This window comes from Zophobas morio, unplaced genomic scaffold (genome assembly GCF_036711695.1).
Source record: "Zophobas morio isolate AGI-343-1 ecotype UQ-CSIRO unplaced genomic scaffold, CSIRO_AGI_Zmor_V1 ptg000023l, whole genome shotgun sequence".
NCBI lineage: Eukaryota > Metazoa > Arthropoda > Insecta > Coleoptera > Tenebrionidae > Zophobas > Zophobas morio.
In genome coordinates this window covers 1176240-1200250 of record NW_026972128.1, presented here as the reverse complement: position 1 = coordinate 1200250, position 24011 = coordinate 1176240, and the positions used below count along the sequence as shown (strand labels likewise).

The following is a 24011-nucleotide window of genomic DNA, read 5'->3' as shown; positions in this document are numbered from 1 at the left end:
TTCAGTTAGATAAACGAAGTTTGAATTTATAATCAAGAACAAACAGAAAACAGTGCTTTTGATGATTATGTAGACACAAACTCTACGTCCAAAAGTTCAGAAGGATTTTTTTCCAAATGACTATACTGTTCTAGTTTACTCTCTTTCTATTTGTTTTCATGAATTAGTTCGCTACGTGGAGTAAACATCAGAACGTCTCTACTTGTAATCGAAAAGAATGCATCATAAAAGATATATTTAGAGTAACTCTCTCGAGATTTCATATAAAGTGGTTGTGTTGTCTCAGTTTACTCGGTCTTCGACAAAAATATCTCGAACCGCCATCGCAGTATCACGTACCAATCTGCTAGAGTAAATAAAGTACTTACCAAAAGCTTCACTGTCAGTATGTGTGAAGGGTGGTGGAAAATATTGTGTTATCATCGGAGGCTGATCTCTTCGATAATAATTTTAAGGCATTTCTAAAAGAAATAAAGATTTTTTTTTTAAATTCATGTTTCGTAACGTGCTTTTGTCGTTGAGATGTGGAATGCGGCTATATACAAGATGAATCATGGGAAACGCTGTTTCGCGTTTAATTAGGTTGATTAATAAAAATAAAAGCTAAAAAGAGACAACAGAGTGGATGCAGTCCACACTTTATATTACCCTTGGGAAAACCGAAAAACAAAGATTTATGTTATGATCTTAATTTAAACCACTATACTTGATAGAAAAATGAGTTGGTATCAACCGCACAAAATGAGAATAAACATGTTCATTTCTTGAAATGAAATAGTGGAAAAGTTTAGTTTTGGTTAATATTTTTCTAAAGTATGAGACTGAGAAACAAAAATGTACAGTTCTTGCAGCGATTCACTTTATTCACTTAGATCTTTTTAAGTTGAGCTTACCAACTAAACACAATTTTCTACAACTTACAAAATCTTTTAAAAACTAATTAATTGTTGTCCTTCGAAAACAATGCTAAAAGGAAAAAGTTAGAAAGTAGAGTGAAAAGCTGTAAGAGTTTTAAACATTATTCTTCGTCGTTAACGTCTTCGTGTCACCTCAAAAAATTATTTCAAGACCTAATAGTAACACTGATGATGATTTTACAGTGTTTCCTGTTTCGGAGATATTAATGCACCATTTCTGGCACAGTCGGTGGAATAAATGGGTTTATCCATGAATTTTTAAAAACATTCAGAGTGCATTATTACACTTAATTTTTTAGAGCAATGGATTCATTGGCTTTAAAGAATTAAGTGGACATTCTGTACATACACTTTCTCAGTAGAAAAATATATATTATTTTACTTTAGTTTGTTTTGATGATATTTTAAAACTAAGTGAAAAGTGAAAAATAAAACAGATAAAGTTATTAACACTTAGCTTTTCTCGCCTCTTAAAGGACAAACAACGTTCTTTGAAGCATTCTGTATATTTTTTATTATTTTGAGTTGACGCTTTCAACGGTCTGAGGCAACAATTTAGTTATATGGACTGTGATCATTTAATACTAACATCTTTAGAAATGTCAAGAAGTCTATTACAGTCTATTTACAAAAATTGTCAAATCTAGGAGTACAACGCTGTATTTTTTTTAGAATAACTTTAATATTTTAATTTAACAATTTAATAATATTTTGAGGTGAAGTCATCATTTTTTGGGGTGGGGTTTGAATGCCGCTTAAAATTTTCAAGACGATTTTCAGTTCAGTAGGTTGAAGATGATCTGTTTAATAAACTTCTAATTAATAGCCACACATATTAAAGCTGAATTTTCGTGTCCTATAAACGGTGAAAACATGAAATACTTAAAATTTTTATTACTGAGTTAACTGGGAAATAAAAATCTCTAAAATTGAACGTGTCTACGTAAATGAAAGAAAAATTGGTCCAAAGAGTTTAAACAGTACTTCCCTCGCTTTCAGAACCGTGTCTTTATGTCTTTCATAGATTCTTCTCGTTAGAGTTCAATAAATTCGCTTTCACTCTGGAAGTCACGGCTCGTTCATAATTTGGTCAATAATAACTTGACTGATTTATTAATTTTTTTGAGTCACCCTGTATAAGCAGATCTAAAAAATATTAATGCAATGATAAATTTTGATTTGATTAAAATGTTTCCATGCTTACGATAACTTCAAAACGTGTACAAGATTTAAAAATATTCAGTTTTGCAAATCTTGATTTAATAAATAAAATAAATTGACTCAGTCATTAATTTTTTTGTGGCACCCTGTATAAGCAAATTTAAAAAATCAGTCACAGTTCATTTTCTTTTTAAACAGATGCGTATGTCCTTTTTGTCTACCACCGCCGCTTATTCGGGCCAAGCAACATCTGTACGTACTTAATGGCCGATTTTTTTTCGGGATGGTTATTTCGCCAATAAGCAAATCGACACAATGCAGTTTTATTTGAGATTCCTGTAGAAGCTTTTTTCTACATTCATGTATGTATCATACTTTAGTTCGATGTATGACATCCAATGTGTTGGTTGATGTATCATATTATGTAAAAATAATAATAGAAAATTATGTTTATTTTTATTAGAAAGTTTTAAGCGCACGGATAACTGCAGGGCAATACCAACACGCAATAATAATAATAATGATATTCAAAAGCAGGGGGATTCATAAAGCACACGCGTGATAATATAATATTTTATGCAATTCAGGTTCTATTTATTAGAGACAATTTTGAGGGAATGTCATTCATTGAGACACGCCGTATAAGCAAATCTAAAAATATGAATGCAATGATAAATTACACGTATAGTCTGATCATATTTTCCACATTCCCAAAAGGATTTTTTCGGCAAAATTCTGAGATGACGTAACCAACTTTTTGCGGTTGATAAACATATACATTTTGATTAAAAAGTTAAGATTCTTACAATAACTTCAAAACGTCTGCAAGAATTACAGTTTTGTAATTCTTGATTTAATCAATAAAATAAATTGACTCAGTCATTATTTTTTGAGGCACCCCGTATAAGCAAATCCAAAAAATTTTAATGTAGTGATAAATCACAAGTATTGTCTGATCATACTTTGCACATTTAAGATATATTCAGCGAAATTTTGAGGTGACGTCATAAATTTTTTAGGGGGGACGACCAAATACATTTTGATAAAAAATTTACCATGCTTATGATAACTTTAAAACATCTTCAAGATTTCAAAGCATTCGGTTTTGTAGTTCCTGAGTAAATCAGTAAAATAAATTTACGCATTCATTAATTTTTTTGAGTCACCCTGTATACGCAAATCCAAAAAATATGAATGGAATGATAAATTACAAGTACAGACTCATCATATTTTGTACATTTTAGATAGGATTTATTCAGCAAAATTTTGGGGTGACGTCATCAATGTTTTAGGGGGGATGTGCAAATACATTTTGATAAAAAATTTACCATGCTTATGATAACTTTAAAACATCTGCAAGATTTCAAAGCATTCTGTTTTCCAGTTTCAAAATTAAATTGCAAAATGTTGTTTTATAGTTTTGATTTCTTTTCCAAAAATCTGTACGTTTCGGGGAAAAACTCAGCGCGGAGTAATAAACTACATGTGTAGGACTATGTTATTTTACACAATTTAAAACCCATGTACTATGTACAATTTTGAAGTGACGTCATTACATTATTGGTGGGGATAATTAGACAAATTTCGGTTAGCGTTTTACCATCTACATAATATTCCAACAACCGTCCCAATACTTTCGGAGATTATCTGTCTAATAAAAATCCGGGACGACAGACAAACGGACAGACAGACATACAGACAGATAGACGGAGAGACGAACAGACAGATAGACAGACAGACGGACGGAAACGGCAAACCTATTTCTTCGTACTCTAGGGGTCATGAAAGAGAAAATGTTAAAGTCGAGAGTCGGCTGACGGACTCGATTACAATACTTCCTTCGCTTATGCTCGGGAAGTAAAAATAAAATAAAATTCTCAAAGCTAAATTTTATATTTTTTCGAAGCTGTATTTGTTCGACTGTACTTTAGGGGAGAGGGAAGTTCTGTCGAAATAACCTTCGATCAATGTTTTTGTTAAAAAGTAGTTTTTATTTGGTATTAGAGTTTGTAAAACAAAAACTGGCTGGCAGCAAAACGGAAAGTGTTACGTTTAGAGTCTCCCTTTAGATATACATTATTAAATACGAGTACATTAAAATAGGTATCAGATTTAAAGTAATATTATCAATTAAGGCAAAACACTGTAGATAGATAATACGGTGCTCGTTTAATTAATTAATACAATTAATTATTTCATTTTAAAAGTAGGTCCTTGAACCCTAGATGGTGGAGTAGAATTTCTTAGAAAAAATGGTAAATAATAGGCTTTCTTTATAGGGGTTATAAAATAATTTTGCTTCAATTTTGGTGTAACACTTAAATCAAAATTCCTTAATTTGTAAGTTAATTTGGTAAGTGAGATGTATCATAACTAACGTGAAGTTAAGTGTACTCCTTTAGTTAATGGTGGTGTTAATGGCGATCTTGATAACTCGAAGATTAAGCTGCAAGCACTGTTTCACTTTCCAGGACTATAGAATGTGTATATTTCAATTAAATAATCTTAATTCTAAAGCTCTTTACTTAACTGTCTGAGCTGTTTGTGGTATGTACGATTTGAAATGGCTGAAGAGGTTCAGTGCACCTTATAGGTCAGTAAGTAAGTTGTAGAATTTTCGGTGTAATGAAAGTTTTTGCAAAAAATAATATTTGTGAGGCTAAACTCTTAACTTTTTTCGAGGCGTAACCAACTTAAAAATCATTCAAGAGCGTTAAAGCGTACCAGTTATACTTACGTAATATTATTCTTATATATGGTAAGTAGAACATGTTATATTGTGTCTTGCGGGTTGTTATTTATTAAATCTCAAACAAGTTATTATTTGTTATCAGACTGTGTACTTTGTATTCATTGCTTTGAAACAAAAAAAAAATGTTATTGCGAGCAGCGTTATAAAAAGTAGTTGTTCATTATTTGCAATTTAACTGATATACAAAATGATGTAAACAATTAAGGTAATGATATAGCTATAAAAAACGTTTTATAAAATTTTTATTATTTTTAAAAGGAATACTGAAACATAAATTTGTATATTACATAAATGTGATGTCTTAATCCATTAATACGATATTAACTTATGCAAAGTTGTGTATATGGGTCTTTTAGATGTTTGTAACGTACTTCAGATTAATAAAATATATAAACATTAATTGGTTAGATCTTAGTTAGATCACAAGAAAATATTAAACTTATAATTTTCAGTACGAAATCTAATTGCAAGGAAAACAATTGTTACTCTCAAATACTATGGTATTCATGGAGGTAAAGGGATTATGATTACTAAAAATATTTACTTGAATATTGAAATAATTTAGCTCTTAATTTGCCTTGATAGAAAGAAACTCGCTCGGTGAGAAACTAATGATCTTGGATACCTTGAAAAATTTATCTCCGCCCTTCAGTAAACAAAATTATTGAGTCCTTGGAGCGTCAAATTCACGTAAATTATACTCATCATCTAGACTTCTTCCGTTCTAGGTCATGTAACGAAAAGAAAAACACCCAACAAAAATGCAAAACCATTACCGATATTTTCCCTCAAAAAGCATTAAAACGATCACCCGTCAAACTCATAAAGTGAATAAACCAAATCAAAAAAACCTTGTTTATTTTCAATTCACAAAGAAAATATGTGGTCTCGTTTTACGAGATCAATGGTCTTCGTACACAGGATAACCACCTTTTATGATAATCCCTTCTAAAAAAATCGCTCAAATTCGTTTGCCAGAAATATTAGAGCAACAGTTCTCTACACGTAACATACGAATGCAGTGTTTGCTAGCGGCTTTTTTTATTTTAGTTGTTCGATTAATTTGCGTATTATTGAATCGATTTGTTGATTTTCTCTTAGTGAATCTTTGCTCCGAAAATATTTTTCCTTCGCGTTAGTTCATTTATTTATTTATAGTTAATCATATCTACAGGGGTATGGTCTACTGTGTTAATTGTTTTAGTTGCAATTAAACAGGTATAATATCAAAAATAGTTGCATATGTTCTTTTTACAGAAAAGTGTAAAGCTCCGGTTCTGGTCATGAAATTTATTTCCGGTGATTTTCATCGAGTGGCGCTGTGTGTTCCATTAAAACCATGCGTTATACCCAAAGGAATGAAATAGAAAAATTCGATTATTGTAATTCTTTTTTGGAGCAAGAACTAATTTATCGGATTAGGTTATAGGATTGTGATTAATTAAATATTGGAATTTTGGTGAAATATTGTGAATTATATAAAACACTACTCGTTAAACCAATTGTTTTTCAGTCGATCTTCATCTTAGTAAAAATACAAGTGAAGTCACAGTGGTACAAATTTAAGATTTTTGGTAAGATTGGTAATTTTTACATTATAAATTACTCTTTTTGGATCTATGATTTCCCAAGCATTTTGACTAAATTAATGTGGGGCAACGATTTGATACTTTAAATACCTGCATCACGTGATTCTCATTTGTCGTTTGCAGTAAAGAAATGTATCTATATAAAAGAGGTGATATGCCCATATTACATAAAAAAACAAACTGGTTGCAATGGCACGGTTATTATTTTTCGTGTTTGTGCGTATGATTTTTTAATTAAAACGGTCTCTCTCAGTTCTCTTTTTTTCAGATCTCGATAGGTACTTTTGAATGGATTGCTGCTGCACCACTATTAAAAGATAATTATAATGAAAGAGAATTTTTCGATAAATTGAGTGAAATATCTGGACATATTACCCACAAAAATCGTAACAACAGGCAGTTAGGAAGTGAAAATTCTGGTAGTGGTATTGGAAATGATTATTTTGGAAATGTTTATTTGACTAACGGTCATCTAGGAAGTGGTCATCTAGAAAGCAGTCACACAAGTGGTGATGTAGAAGACAGCATACATTTTGATAGTTCTGCAGAGGATGATTACTCATATGAAGAAGATCCTTATCAAAATGACAATAATAGTTATTATCATCCATAATAACACTAGATTGTTAACAACATGAGACCACTTTATATTTGAATTCACTGTCTATGCATATGTTGCAAATTAATATTAAATTAAATTAATATTTTAATTAGGAAGAAAATTGTAAAACTGTAAGTTATGTACTTCTGACAGGTATAAAAAATAAATGTTAGAATTCCATTAAAAATAGCCATATTTACTTAAAACTATTGCATCTTGTATTACATTCGTGAGTTATATCAGGATACTTTTCAAATTAGTTTAACTCCCAGACGAAGCCAGTAAATCAAAAGCTATAATTTTTTGCACAAATGTTTACATAGTCGTCGTCCATTTCAAATGAATTTACACACTTCGAAAGAGAGCTTTTACGAAATTTTGGAATTTTTAAATTACCATCATCAAAATTACGAATATCTAAAACAATAATTCGTTTGTGAGTGTGCTGAGTTTATTTCTTTGAATTTATCAAAAATAATTTATTTATCCATAATGGAATGATTTGTTGCACTGTCAAAAAATTATGAAATGCTTTATACATTTGTAAATTAAATCGAAAAATCCCAGCTCGTTACAGAAATTATCTTAACGTCAAGCATTAAACGAATTTCACTCCCATTACAAAGCAATTAAACGCTACGTATTAATGATCCATGTGATCACACTTAGATGCGATTTTCGTACATAAACTAGCATTGCTGTCGTAACAACCTGTTTAGAGCTAAAAAGTAAACTTGGAAGTGAATTATTTTACAGCATTTAACTTACGAATTTTTAGATTTTTATTTACACAAAATTGTCAAAGCAGTCAGTAATTGAAATACAGGATTGACGATATTGAGGAAGGCACTTTTAATTTTGACGTTTTGGTTAACGATGCGAATTCCAATACCCTAAGAACAAAAATGACGTTTATAGAGAAAGATCATTAACAAATTAATTAAATAAGTGAGATCAGGTATCTATTTTAGGACTGAAGCACATTAATTTCGAATATTTAATGTTATACTAGTTTATGAAACTTTGCACACGTCAATTTAAGGCAAATGTAACGATTTACATTTTGCTTTAAGAGTAATACTGGGTAAATCGCTGCTGACAACTGTTGGTGTTTTTCGCTAAATGTGGACACAGTCCAAATTTAAAATCTTTGTATTACAAAATAAAAAGTTAACCAAAATCACTTATTTATTCTCTCCAAAAAAACGGATGACGTTATCTCGAAATATTGATGAATAGATCTTATTTTAAATGTACACAATAAGATGTCTTTTTATAATTTATATAGTTAACAATATATCCCTGATTTAAAAGGTGGTTTAAAAAAAGGTGCCCATCGAAAGTAATTAAAAAATTTGAAAAATTCTAAAACTGATTTACGAAACATTATATATATACAATTGATGATGTCATCTCCACAATTTATTAAATGACATAAATCTTCACTAAAAAATATGCTATGGTATCGTTTGTGTGCTAATAACATTTCAAATCAACAATTTGTTAGGAAATTGCCTTGAGTTTAAATTTTAAATTAATGTTATAATAATGTTACCAATCAATGACGATAAAATGCAATGCGAATTTCATCCAATTTTCGTAAATGGTTTCAAGCATTAATTTCTACCACTCCATTTATAGCTAAAAAAAAAACAAACGAATTCATCGTTATTTAACGCCGCGATTTGAAATGGTCGCAATATATGAAAGCTTTACAGTTTAAAATATCATTGAATCAATCAAGCTTTATATTTGCCAAAATATTAAATATCAATCAACGTTGCAGCGATGTACAGCCAACCTCTGTCTGGGCTGAAAAAGAGAACAGTTTCAATGTATTATTTTGTCATTATTTATCACTTTATGACACTTAAGGCCATATATCTTCTTTCTGTGTGCGACTACACCACATAAATATCTTCTAAAGCCTTTTTAAAAATTCGCTTCTATTAAATATAAAAATACGGTTGGTTTACTATTCGGTATATTTATGATCTTCTGCATATGTATTAGATACTTGATTTTAAATTTTACGCGAAAATGTGGGTTTTACCAAAACGGAAATAAATTTCTCGGTCAGAATATTTTCACATTTACGATCTTTTCATGTTTAACACATCACCAACACAAAAAATCAGCAGTAATCGAAAGTATTCTAAATGCCGTTTCCGCTGGTCGCAATTATTGAACCTGTGCATTCGGTTCGAACGATTGATTTTCAGAGAACAATCGCATGATCTGAAAAATCCGGATGAAAGCACTTCTAACAGGAAAACAAAAAGCAACACGCGAAAGAGTGATATTGCGCCAAAGTCGTGTGCAACAATTCGCATAAAACAAGAAACCTACAAAGTCAAAGTAAAAAGTGAACGTTCTTGAGCTTAAAAATAAGTCGTACGTTCAGCACTGTGCGACGTGTGGAGAATTACTGAATATGAAAGAGTAACAGCCGTACGAAACTTTGAACTTGTTCTGGAGGAGACGAGTGTGCTACCAAAAAGTATACTACAAAGTTATAAAAAGAAAATTAAATTCATTGTAGAGGAACTCCTAAAGGGCAAAATGTAGATGTTCCCATACGCTGTCTAGCCCGGAGTTTGTTTATTCGGAAGCGGAATGACGTTATATTGCTTCGACTTAGATACGGATGTTACAGACAAAAATATATTACTTTTTATGAAAAGTATTAAAATACTATAAGAATGTTTAACGAATGAGCTTTTTTCTAAGTTTCACTTGTTTGTTAAAATTTACATCTTGAGGTACAAGATTTAGTCGTTGTTAATTTCAATTCACGTTTAAAATTCAGATTTAAGAAAGTTCCAAATTGCTTTTTAATATTTATGTTATAATTTAATGAAAATGTCTAACACTTGTTTTAAGCATGTATGAAAGGTAAGAGCAGGTGATCAGGTCTAATCAGTGACCTTTCGGTTTCCGAAGCAATTAACCAGCTGCATCCAAAGGAATTCCAGGCGCATCAGATGGAAGGAATGTGAGCACAGCACAGAAATATTGGACGTACCATTGATCTATAAGAATTTATTGCAGTACGGCGATCTCGAAGAGATCATATATAACTATTTATTGTTGATCTGAGAAAAAATTTGTACACGAATATTAGTAATATTTATATTTGTAATTTTGTACATTTAATGCCATAACATGGACATAGTTATAAATGTTGAGGATATAAAAGAAAAACATTTGTAAGAATTCTTCTCGTGTCACATTGTTTGCTCTACATTGTTGAAATTTCTTAAAGTGATTTTTTTTCTCAGTACCTACGTTCAAAATCAATTTTCCTTCGTGGCTCTAATCTGATAACAAAGAGGGTTTTCTCAAAATGTTGCCAAGTAAATCCTACTTAAAACGTCTAAAATAATATGCTGCTACACACCTGTGGTTTATCTACCCCTATTTTAAATCGTATGCGTGTAGGCTTTTGTAAAAAAAGAAATAATTAAAATTATACACCTACCACACAATTTTACAATTTGTCTTAAAAATTATAATACCCATTATGCAGGGTCTCTAGAATCTATGGAAACGGTTAAATGTCTTGAGAACCCGGAAAGAAACAACTGTAATTATAGGTATAGGCGTACAAGAAGTTGTCCTCTAATTATTCGTGAAAAATTTTCCTTCATTTATTTTCGAGATGCAAGGCCAACTTAATTTTTTTTAATGCCACTACCATATAATTAATGCATTTTTGAATAGAGCTTCTTTTTCTGAATTCATTGATGTAGCACAATCATACTTTTTTGCCGACTGAAATGGCAAAATAAATTAGGAGCATTAAACAATAAATAAATTAACCAACAGCCGAAACTAAAATTAAACTTCTGTTTTCTACAAAATATGCTCAAAATGCTCTCCATTTACTTCTTGACAGTAAAAAAGGGCAATATTTTTTTTGGCAGCAATTAAAATTTTTATTGAGCATAATATTTTAGCTAATAAAATGATCGATCAGCGAGATATTTTTTCAACTGCAATTAAATTATTGGTAACATCAAACAATGGTTAGTAAAATTTGAGACTTTGATAAACTAATCAAATATTGGAGCGGCAAGTAAATGTCTGTAGAAAGAATATTTGGTCAGCAAAAAGGATAATTGAGCAGCAGATTGGCTGACATATGTGCGGATTTTATACAAAAGTAACAAAATAAATTATTTTTCATCTGTAAGTATAAGCGATTTACTACAATATTAAGTGATCAGCGTTCCTAAAGTGCTTTGTGAATGGATAATATAAATGATTAACTCTTTATTCGTAATAATATCAGCTACTTGGTTGAAAAGTCAGCAAAATCCGGTTAGAGTGGGTGGAGCGTATTAGATGGAGCACCAGTCGGCACATGCAAATGGTAGTGGTGCGATCTATCCATGATTTGGACAAGTTCTTTCTACAAGGTCGTGCACAGATGATAACTTGTTTCCATGATTTGTTTTGTTTTGTTTGATTAAGTATTGTTGTTTTGTTCCACTGCCTGCAGCTAAAAACTGTACCAATCGGTGAAAAAAGAAAAAGAGGCAAACCCTCTAAAGCTAAGCGAGCTCTTATTGTACAATAAGTTGTGTTAATTTTTATTTTTTGAAATAAATATTAATTTTAACTTAGCGTACTTTATTACATTGTTATTTGCCTTGAATATTATAGTTGGACAAAAATGCTAGTAGATCGATTTATTTGATATCCCTTGTTACCAGCTGTTTTCTGTACCATTATTTTATTAGCAGTTAAAATGATAACATAGCTTGCTGTGTAGAAATTAGTTAGAGAGTGACCATAATTCGACATTGATTCAATTTTTTGATGCTAGTGTACTTTTTCATTTGGACACAAAAATATTATTAGCTGATCACAAACCCATAAATTGCTGCTCCAAATTTGCTGTTCAATTAGCCATTTTGCCGGCAAAATCGTGCTTATTTCCTGATCAATTAAACCTAATAGTGAACAAAATTCGATATTGATTGAATTTTTTTATGCCAATGCACTTTTTCGGCTGGGCACAAAAATATTATTAGCTGATCACAAACTCATAAATTGCTGCTCCAAATTTGCTACTCAATCAGCCATTTTGCTGACAAAATAGTATTTTATTTGCAGATCAATTAAACCTCACCCGTAAAAAACACGCTGAATAAAATTTTGTAGTGAGCTAATGAGGATTTCTGGAGGAATGCTATCAATTTCGTTACGTATGCGCTCCTGTAAATCTTCAATGTGAATCGGTCTATTGATATAAACGCAATTCTTCAAACAACCCCACAAAAAAAGTCAAGCGAAGGCAAACCCGGTGACCTGGCAGGCCACTCAATAGTGGACCCCTTCGGTCTATCCATCTGCCAGGAAAAGTTTCGTTTAAGTACTGTCCACTTGACGTCCAAAATGAGGTGGAGTACTGTTTTGTTGAAACCAAATAGTTTCGGAACAAGTTACATTTAAAATTTTATAACAATAATAAGTGTGTTAATAACGGAGATATTATATTCGGAAAATATATTGACAACACCATAAGAGCCAAACGTAGCGACTCCTCTTAAAATTTCTTTGAAGAACGCAAAAGAAAATATATTACGTACAAACTCACTCATTGCTCAATCTTAGCTTACGGTGATTATAAGCAATTATGAATTATGATTAACCTAAATTGTTTGTGAGCAAGTAATTCTTGCCCGTGGAGTTTTAAAATTTAGATCTCAACTTTGATGACAATTAGCAGGCTGAAATCCTCTAAGAAAGGTAAAATTACTGGTATTCCGTTACCAACGTAATTTTTTTTCTGCCCTGTTGAAAATAAATTATGTTATTATTATTAATATTATTATTGTTTTTATATGTAAGTGACGCAAAGTCGATTTTTATTATAACTCTAATAAATTAAAATCGTCATTAATAACAAATTATTTTCGGGTACTCACTAGAAAAGAAAAGTGCACCTCGCTTTGTTCGTTCATTTAACCTTTTACACTCACTGGAAAACTATAGTCCATTTGTTGTGGGCATAAAAAAGCGACAACATTGACACTTTGCCCAAAACGTTCTTTTCTTAAAATGTCACATCACTGTTAACCTGAAACTTTTTGTTTCATTTGTTTTAACACATCATTTTGGATTACATATTTGATTCGAATTGAAAATATAATGAACGACACTCTTAGCTTGTGTACATTATGTTGCATAATTTTGTCCACGCCCTTAAAATAACACTTTTCTTTACTTATTAAACAATCTACTATTACCATACACTTTAATATGTGTGGCGTGTGGCGGTAATACATTAGCTTTGTACATTAAAATGTTTTTGAGATTTTTTTTGGATAATCCTCTTTGCATAACATAAAACGTATAAAGCTGGGGAATGTATCGTAGACATACCAGGCAAAAGTGTTTTTAATACACCCTCTTTTCGCTGCTTTTAGAGGTTTCATTGCACAGTTTCGTTTTGTTGGATTAACAATGCATTTCCCGTGAGTAATATCGTTTTTCGTTTGCCGTATCTAATATGTAATCAATTATAATATAACAAGTGATATGATTATTATCGATAATATTTCGAGTGAAACCGAGCTGCAGATTCAACGAGTGCGAAGCACGAGTTGAATGTGCTGCTTCGGTTTCACGAGCCATATCTTCGATTATTAATCATATCACGAGTTATATTCGACATGAGAATATAATGAATGAACACATTTTTTGATAACAGAATTGATTTCGTCGTTTTGAGCTTGCCCCCAACGTTGGCATAATAGAAAAAAAAATTATGAAATTCTAAAATTTGTCAAATTTGACAGTTTTTAAATTTAGGTAGCAACAGACCACAATAAGGCAATACAATTATTACCGCTGTGATAAGACATGTAACTAAGGGCATGAACAAATTCTATTGGAAGAAATGGGGTCATGTGATTCATGAATTATATTCTCAGAGGAAAAACATTTTCATGTTAGAAATTTGATTAAAATGGAAACATTGTTTTGTAGGTGGCTGGAGCGGAATTATACAGGGCGTGCAGGATTTGTATCTAAAGACTTATAATTATTAAAATATATTTACGACACATCTTACTTCTACGACGGCTCGAGGACGAAGGGGAGAGTCGCAGCTCATCGCGCACGATCACCCTTCCGATGTTGTTACAGTTCATGGCGCGAAATTTAAATTTAAAAATTTAGCGACTACAGTTCGGCCATTCTGACTTAGGACGACCTCGTCCGTTACAACCAATCTAATTTTACGTAATAACTGAATCATAAACTTAACACTAAAGTTACAAACATGTAGTATATGTACAAGACATAAAAGTTATTTCACGGAAAATGGAAAAATAGTCTACTATTATATGCTTTAAGACACAAGGTGTATACAGCTGACTAACATAACTATGTGACATAAATACGTAAAAATGACAACTATAAAACATAAAAAGTTAGCAAATAATACATAAAAGCACCTAACGTGTATACAGCTGACTAACATAATATTAAGTGACGTAATCACATAATCTACAACATAATAAAGTTAGCGGATACATACATAAGACTTACATAGCACAGCTGACCATAAGTTACATACAATTGAGATCGGCATGACGAAATAACACAAGCTACAATAAAATAATCCCACCTAAACACAAATACATACAAAATACATATAAGAACTTATAAACAAAAACAAATCTTATTAGGTCTCTTGCGTATCTAGCGAACAACTTGAATTTACATCACTACCTAACCAAGGCTTCATCCTTGAAGAATCGTAAACCCCTTTAAACGGTATTTGCGTATGCTGGAAACCCTCAATATCTGTTATGAAATACCTATCGTGAGGCAGTACAGCACTGATTACATATGGTCCCCTAAATTTCGGAATCAATTTTTTGTTCACACCAGGCGTGACATCTGTGTTTGAAATCATAACAAAGTCATGAACTTTATACCGTCGAGCAGGTTTCCTCTTTTTATCATAAAGTTCTTTATTGTAACTTTGGCTAACTTGTATGTTCTGAGAGGCATTGGCTCGGAGCATATTAATGTCAGACCGCACATCAAATTCATTACTTAAGAAATGACTTAAAGCGTCATCAACTGGGCCGCGTTGATTTCGTCCGAACAATAACTTACTTGGGGTTTCCTTCGTACTGCGATTAACAGTGTTGTTAATGGCAAATTCTACATCGGGCAGTTTTGTATCCCATTTATTTAAGGATGGGGTAATCTTTGCAAGGATAGGAGTGATGTCACGATTACATCTCTCCATTTGACCATTTGCCCTTGGAGCCCCGGAAGCGATTTGAATGTGTTCCACTGAATTTATTTGAAAAAAGTCGGCTAAAGAAACAGAAGTAAAACAAGACCCTCTATCGGAGACAACCCGCATTGGCTTACTATAACAATCGAAGTAGTGATTTAAGTGTTTGATGACTTCATTAACATTAGTCGTTTTACAGGGATAGAGCTTCACAAACTTAGTGAACCCATCTTCAACTTCAAAAATATATTTGTAACCTCTGGGGGTTTTTTCCAAAGGGCCATAATGGTCAATGTGTATTGTATCGAACGGAATATTTCCTTTGGGTATAGAATGAAGATAGCCTTCTTTTTTCCCGGAGTTAGGAGAGTACGCGATACATTTTAAGCAATGGGAAATATAATTTTTAACTTTATCCCTCAACTTCGGAAACCAGTAAAACCGTGTAATTAATTCGACTACCTTATCCCTCCCCACATGACCAAACTCATCATGGTACATCCTAATAACTTGATACTCCATCGCTTGAGGTACATAAAATAGTAGCTTGTTAGATCCCTTAAAATACACTAACCCGTTTCTTAATTCAAATTTCTTGTGTTCTCGCTCTTCCAACAAATTCCTAATTTTGATTATGTTACCGTCCTGCATTTGTTGAAGAGATAATGTCGTTTCAAGGGTGCTATCTTCGAGTATTAAAATATGATTACGACTTAGGGCATCTACGTGTTTCATCCGGTCAGAATTACGGTGTTCAACGGTATAGTCGTAATTTTGTAACCATAATGCCCAACGGGCGATTCTAGGATTTAAATCTTTTTTCGACAACGTTAAACGAAGGCTATCACAATCTGTGACTATTTTGAACTTGATCCCATGTAAATACGTATGAAATCGTTTTAGTGCATAAATAATAGATAAACATTCTAACTCAAAACTGTGATATTTACTTTCAGGAGTTGTTGCGCGTTTACTGAAAAATGCAATAGGATGAAATTTGTGATCATGCTGTTTTTGCAACAATATTGCTCCATAGCCTAATGAACTAGCATCGCAATGCAATTCAGTTTCAGCTGTTGGTGAATAAATCGCTAGTAATGGACAGGAGACTAGAGAATTTTTTAATCTTTCAAAGGATTCTAATTCAGCTTGACCAAAATTAAATGCAACATTTTTTCTTGTTAAGTCAGTCAACGGTTTTGCTATTTCCGAAAAGCTTCTAACAAACCTTCTAAAATAACTAACTAATCCCAAAAAGCTCTGAACATCTTTGTGATTTTTTGGTGTCGGAAATCTAAATACAGACTCAATATGTTCATTACATGGCGAGATACCCTCGGCAGATACTTGGTAACCCAAGTAATTTATCGTCGTCATCAAAAAACAACACTTGTCCAGCCTTAACTTCAACTTATTTAATTTAACTAATGCCAATACCTCTTGCAAAATATCAATGTTGTCCTCAATTGATTCTGTGGCAATTAAAATATCATCTAGAAAGATTGAGATCTTGTTTTGACTCAAAAGACTACGAAAAATTTTGTTTATATACCTCATAAAAATTGAAGGACTATTACAAAATCCGAAAGGCATTCTTAGATATTCGTACTGCCCCATAGGTGTGACAAACGCTGTGTACTTTGTCGAATCATCAGTTAACTTGACATGATGGAAGGCGCTTTGTAGGTCTAATTTAGTGAAGAACTTTTTATTCTTTAAACTATCTAACTGATCGTCGATCAAAGGTAAAGGATATCGATCCCTAACAACTAGTTTATTCAACTCCCTAAAATCTAGACATAATCGTAATTCACCGGACTTTTTCTTAACTAAAACAATTGGAGAAGCATACGGGGAGTTGCTCTCTCTAATTATGCCCTGTTTGAGTAAATCATCAAGTATAACTTGTAACTTGTCCCTTTCAAAAAATGACAAACGCCTTGGTTGGAAATGAAATGGGGTATGCTCAGACTTTACAATAATTTGGGCTTCAAAATCTATTGCAGGAATATCTGGTTCTTTAGCTACTATGTGCTGGTTTAAAATGTCATGCAGTTTAAAATTTATGACTGGGTCCACATCAGGATTAACAATAAAGTTTTCATCTGGGGTTTTAAAAATATCTGGATCTATTAACAGTAATTCATTTGAGCCAGAAGGTTTGAAAAATGGTGGTTCGTCAGATATTTTATTCAAAATTACCTGCTGGTTATTAAATTTAACCTCTAAATTAGGTTGAAACAAGAAATTTCTTCCCAAAACCAAATCGGCCCTCATTGTCTCAGGACTGACAATATGAAATAAAGTACTTAACTGAATAGAATTAAAATGAACAGTGCCCTCATATAACCCTAAAATATCTACCACAGACGAATTTATACCAGAATAACTAATACAAGAACTGTACGCCTTCCTAAATATTACTGGCACAAAACTGTCTTTAATTAATGATATAGGACTACCTGAATCTAAGACGCCATTTAACTCCCATGGACAAATCCAAGGATCCAATTTCACGGCTATGCTGCAGTCTGCTGGTGCCACTTCCTCAATCAGCAGAGTTGATGGTCCTGGACGCTCTGTATTGGTAAAAGTGGTGGAACGTCCTACTTCAGGTTTCGATGGACATTTGTTTGAAAAATGTCCCAGTATTCCACATTTATAACAGGAGCCCTTTTCCCTCCTTGGCCTTGGGCAGTGCGCTGCTATGTGCCCACTTAAATTGCAGTTGTAACACTTTCTTGGCGATGATTTGTTTCCTTCAGCTGATGTGCTTCGCTGTCCTGTTAGCATCACACTTCTATTTACTTTTGTCACTGGTGGGGTGGTCTTTGTTCTAATGGTTTCATAGATCTCCAATTTCTTTTTGAACTCGTGCAAGGTACTGGCACCATATAAAACAACTTTATTGGTTAATGAATCATTAATCCCATCTATGATGTACTGAATAAGTGCCTCAACCTCTACATTTCCTCGACTAGCCAACTCCCTCATACTTAAAAAATACTCGTGGACATCCTCATCCTTTCGTAAACTTCGTTCCCTTAATATTTGATGCAACTTAGCACTATTTATCTTCTTTCCGAACTCACTCTTAAGTTTTTTCTTTAACTTTCCCCATGTGCTAATATTTGTCTCACTTTGAACATAAATCTTAGCCAAACCTCTTAGTGATTTCTTTGCAAAGATCAATTTTTGCAAGTCATCCCATCCAAATAAAAGGGCAGTCTCTTCAAAGTCTTGAATCCACCTCTCAACCGGATAAGAACTCTTCCCATCAAATGTGCGCAGCGAGTCTTCAACATCCCTAAAACTTAAAATGAACCTTTGGGGCGCTGCTACGGGGGCCTGTTGGTCTTCCTCTTCCACTTCATCCTCAAGGTCGGATTGTTCATCCTCGTCAGCGTCATCAGCCTCGTTTTCCGTAATTAAATTCTCCAAATTTGATAAAGCCATACAAATGCGCCGTATAAGCGTTGGTTTCTCACCGGAGTAGTCCAATTTTATAACATTGCACGCCGCAATTAAATCAGCCAACGGTATGTTTTGCTCCACATACGCAACTTTGTCCTTAAATTCGTCAGAATCCACACCGAAGTTGAACCCAGGGAATTTTCTTAAGTTTCCTCGGTTCTGCCTACCTGCGTCTTCTTCGAACACAATTTTGTGCAGAGCCTTCACAGCGTTTACGGATGCTGACTTAATGTTGTCCCGAATCTCGGGAATCTCCCCCAACGTGGACATTTTCAACCATAAACATAACCTCTAAATAACACGTGGCGATCTTCCCGCTGTTCGCCTTATTTCCTCAAAAACCAATTTCTTCCTTGACGAATCCCACTTCTGAATTTGTAGGAGGCTGTAGCGGAATTATACAGGGCGTGCAGGATTTGTATCTAAAGACTTATAATTATTAAAATATATTTACGACACATCTTACTTCTACGACGGCTCGAGGACGAAGGGGAGAGTCGCAGCTCATCGCGCACGATCACCCTTCCGATGTTGTTACAGTTCATGGCGCGAAATTTAAATTTAAAAATTTAGCGACTACAGTTTTAATATTTATTAAGTTGTGATTGTTTACAGATGTGGATAGATGCACACTTGACGTTTGACGTTTTATCAAAAAGTAAAAAATATGTTATCTTGCCTATTTTTGAACATTTTGGAAAGTCTGACACTACTAGAGCATCTTCTGAGTATTCGATCGATATTTATATCACCCCATCCACTTCTGCGTAACTGGAAATCAAAATTACGTAACGAACTAAATAGTTATTGTTAAGTTACTGTAACTGGAACTGATTAATGAACTTGAATATCGGAAGCGACGTTTGAACTGTGTTATAACCGGAACTGAATAAGGATTCACCTCCTTTACGTATAAAGGTGATGAGATGTAAAGAAAATATATCACGTAATACATACACACTGAAGGAAAAAATTGGTCTAAAGAGTTTAGACAGTACTTTCCTCGCTGTCGGAAACTTGACGACTGCATGCCTATTGTGTTTTTTTTTTCTCATTACATTTTTGTAGTGGGAATTTAAAAAAAAATTGTGATGACGTCATCAACATTTTTGCAAGGACACGTATATCAGTTGGAATAGATGTAGTGTAATACTAAGAATAAAATTCTTGTATTCCCAAATTTTCGGGAAAATGAATTGGGTCGTTTTGAATATTGATTTCTTATAATCAATAAAATAACGAAACAATTTACTCACGTATACGGCGCCGGTGTGTAATATCTAGAGAGCGGATTTCTGTCGGGCTAGGCAAGGCCAAACTCGGTCTGCGAATTCATTGCGGTTGCGGACTGCACTTCGTTTATTTGAGATTAGAATAACGCTGTTTCGTTGCACTCTGCTGTTAATTCCCGTTCTCATTTACTTAGCCGTTTGATTAATAAATCGTTAATTATATTTATGGAATTAGTACTGATTAAATTCAGTGATTATCTATCACCCGCTACTGAGTCCCGGCGATCCAGCGCGTCCCCACCTATAATCGTGACGTAGCCCGACAAAAATCCGCTGTCTAGTAATATGAAAGGCAACTGAAAATCGTTTATGTATAAACATTCTTAATTTAAGATGACAAGCGTAACAGCATACGTGAGAGTCAAACAGAGAAACTGTAAACAAAACGACCATCGGTTTTATTGCTTCGACTTCCGCTTATTATATAAAACATTGGGTTTTATTTTAATTCTTGACGGTGAAATTCACAATTGGTTGATTATAAACATGTCTATTTCACATTCGCGGAACCAAGTGAGCGCATAAAACAAATGCAGGTCTGTAATGTTAAAGTCGATGTAAATAAGCGTGCTACCCTTATGTTTCAACCGAGTTTTTCCTTTAACAAATTTTGTGTCTACCAAATTGGGTTGGTTGGGGTGTAATACTAATAATAAGTGTTGCCTTTAATTTAATCAATAAAATAAATTGACTTCATTAATTTTTTTGAACCACCTCTTAAGAAAATCTAAAAAATATGAATGGAATGATAAATCACAAGTACAAACTCATCATATTTTTTACATTTTAGATACGATTTATTCGGCAAACTTTTGAGCTGACGTCATCAGTTTTTTGTAGAAGATAACCAAATATATTTTGACTAAAAATTTATTATGCTCTTTATAACCTTAAAACATCTGCAAGATTTCAAAGCATTCGTTTTGTAGTTACTGATTAAATCAATAAAATAAATTTACGCATTCATTAATTTTTTTGAGTCACCCTGTATATGCAAATCGAAAAAATTTGAATGGAATGATAAATCACAAGAAGAGACTCACCATATTTTGTACATTTTAGATAGAATTTATTCAGCAAAATTTTGTGGTGACGTTATAAATTTTTTAGGGGGGACGACCAAATACATTTTGATCAAAATTTTACCATGCTTATGATAATTTTAAAATATCTTCAAGATTTCGAAGCATTCGGTTTTGTAGTTCCTGAGTAAATCAGTAAAATAAATTTACGCTTTCATTTATTTTCTTGAATCACCCTGTATATGCAAATCCAAAAAATATGAATGGAGTGTTAGATCACAAGTACAGACTGATCATATTTTGTACATTTTAGATATGATTTATTCGGCAAATTTTCGAGCTGACGTCATCAAGTTTTTGGAGGGGATAAGCAAATATATTTTGACTAAACATTTATTATGCTCTTTATAACCTTAAAACATCTGCAAGATGTCAGAGCATTCCGTTTTGTAGTTCCTGATTAAATCAATAAAATATATTTACGCATTCATTAATTTTTTTGAGTCACTCTGTATATGCAAATCCAAAAAATATGAATGGAGTGATAAATGACAAGTACAGACTCATCATATTTTGTACATTTTAGATATGATTTATTCGGCAAACTTTCGAGCTGACGTCATCAAGTTTTTGGAGGGGATAAGCAAATATATTTTGACTAAACATTTATTATGCTCTTTATGACCTTAAAACATCTGCAAGATTTCAGAGCATTCGGTTTTGTAGTTCCTGATTAAATCAATAAAATATATTTACGCATTCATTAATTTTTTTGAGTCACCCTGTATATGCAAATCCAAAAAATATGAATGGAGTGATAAATTACAAGTACAGACTCATCATATTTTTACAGTTTAGATAGGATTTATTCAGCAAACTTTCGAGCTGACGTCATCAATTTTTTGGAGGGGATAAGCAAATATATTTTGACTAAACATTTATTATGCTCTTTATTACCTTAAAACATCTGCAAGATTTCAAAGCATTCGGTTTTGTAGTTTCTGAGTAAATCAGTAAAATAAATTTACGCATTCATTAATTTTTTTGAGTGACCCTGTATATGCAAATCCAAAAAATATGAATGGAGTGATAGATCACAAGTACAGACTCATCATATTTTGTACATTTTAGATATGATTTATTCCACAAACTTTTGAGCTGACGTCATCAAGTTTTTGGAGTGGATAAGCAAATATTTTTTGACTAAAGATTTATGATGCTCTTTATAGCCTTAAAACATCTGCAACATTTCAAAGCATTCTGGTTAGCAGATTAAAAATTAAATTTCAAAATGTTGCTTTATAATTTTGATTTTTTTTCCAAAAATCTGGACGTTTCGGGTGAAAAGTCGATTCAGAGTTGTAAACTACATGTGTAGGACTATGTTATTTTATACAATTGAAAACCCATTTACTATGTAGAATTTTGAAGTGACGTCATCGCATTAGTGGTGGGGATGATTAGACAAATTTTGGTTAGCGTTTTACCATCTACATGATATTCTTAATATAAGTACAAAATTTCACAACAATCGGTCGAGTACTTTCGGAGATTATCTGTCTAATAAAAATCCGGGACGGCAGACGGACAGACGGACAGACGGACAGACGGACGGACAGACGGACGGACAGACGGACAGACGGACAGACAGACGGAAATGGGAGACCTATTTCTTCGTCTTCTAGGGGTCATGAAAGATCGAGAAAACGTAAAAGTAGAGAGTCGGCCGACGGACTCGATTACAATACTTCCTTTGCTTACGCTCGGGAAGTAAAATGAATTATGAAACTTTATACTGCAACAGATTGGGAAAATTTCATGTCATTCAAGCTCGTTTATTGCCGCTTACATTTGCTATCCAAACAGAAGAGATATTAAAAATATCCAAATACAAAACAAAATGGCACTGAAAATAACTGAAAAATTAATGCATTTTCTTTTTGACCAAAAAATAACAATTGAAAAACGCATTTGTTTACTTATACGCCCTTTGTTGATTTGTCGTCCATTCAAAACAGGCGAGAAACGTTACGAACAGACTGCCATTTTTCGGCGTTCCGCAATGTTGTCAACACGAGAGACAATGCCGGTTCAAACTAATGGCGACGACTGAGAATTTTCTAACTCATGTTTCTGCTTTTCTCTAGAACTTTGTTGAGATAACCGCTTCAACACAAATCAGTGTCGTAACAAGCAACATGTGTCCAGAAAATTTACACTAGTTGAGCTAGAATTTTTCTGGTTAAACCTGTTAAAGTTATTATTTATATATTTTTCTTAAGGGAATAAATCTCTTGGCAATATTTTAAAGGAAATCGGAGAATGGAGATCAAATCGCAACAAATCAGACATAAACGGAAGATTTACTTCGCGACTTCGAGATAAATTCAAAAATGTTATAAAATATAGGATGGACCATAAGTTTAAACATTGTACAGTTTTCTATGTTACGTCAAGATGATTAAAAATTTTAATGCAAACGAAACCACCAAATGGCGGAACTATGAATTTTTGGAAATGACAATTTTTTGCCCGAAAATCTAATTTATTGAAAACTGTAACCAACACAACAAACTCTTGTAAGTACAATCGCGGACAGTGAATTTCGTCCACACAATTCACGCGAATTTACAAAAATTCACTGTAGTCGGTGCTTTATTGTCATGATGACTGACGTAAGTATTGTCAAATTTAATTTAGCTTCGAACCTGCCATCGATTAGTTATTTTAATGAATGAAATAGAAATTGGGTTTGTTTTACAACATCTCATGTAGGCTGAAGGGTGTTGGAGTTATTTTCTCACACGACAAAATTTTTCAATCTTGCCAAATGGCAAGTTAAAAGTATGCAGGCCTCGAAACATACGATATAATCTTCAAACATGTTAACAAAGCGAAACATCTGTCAACATGTGGACATGGATTTCTGTAGGGTCA

General features: G+C 32.9%; 1 protein-coding gene across 6 annotated transcripts in view; it reads right to left on the bottom strand.

Moving 5' to 3' along the window:
• LOC135134452 (orexin receptor type 2-like) overlaps positions 1-24011 on the bottom strand; it is a 185637-nt gene that overhangs the window by 35146 nt on the left and 126480 nt on the right. For 2 of the 6 annotated variants that reach the window (XR_010281312.1, XR_010281313.1), the window contains exon 8: positions 369-461. The exons of the other annotated variants lie outside the window; for them this stretch is intronic. The gene's annotated coding sequence lies outside the window, so the exon portion shown is untranslated. The remainder of the gene's footprint in view (positions 1-368; positions 462-24011) is intronic. 6 annotated transcript variants of the gene reach the window in all.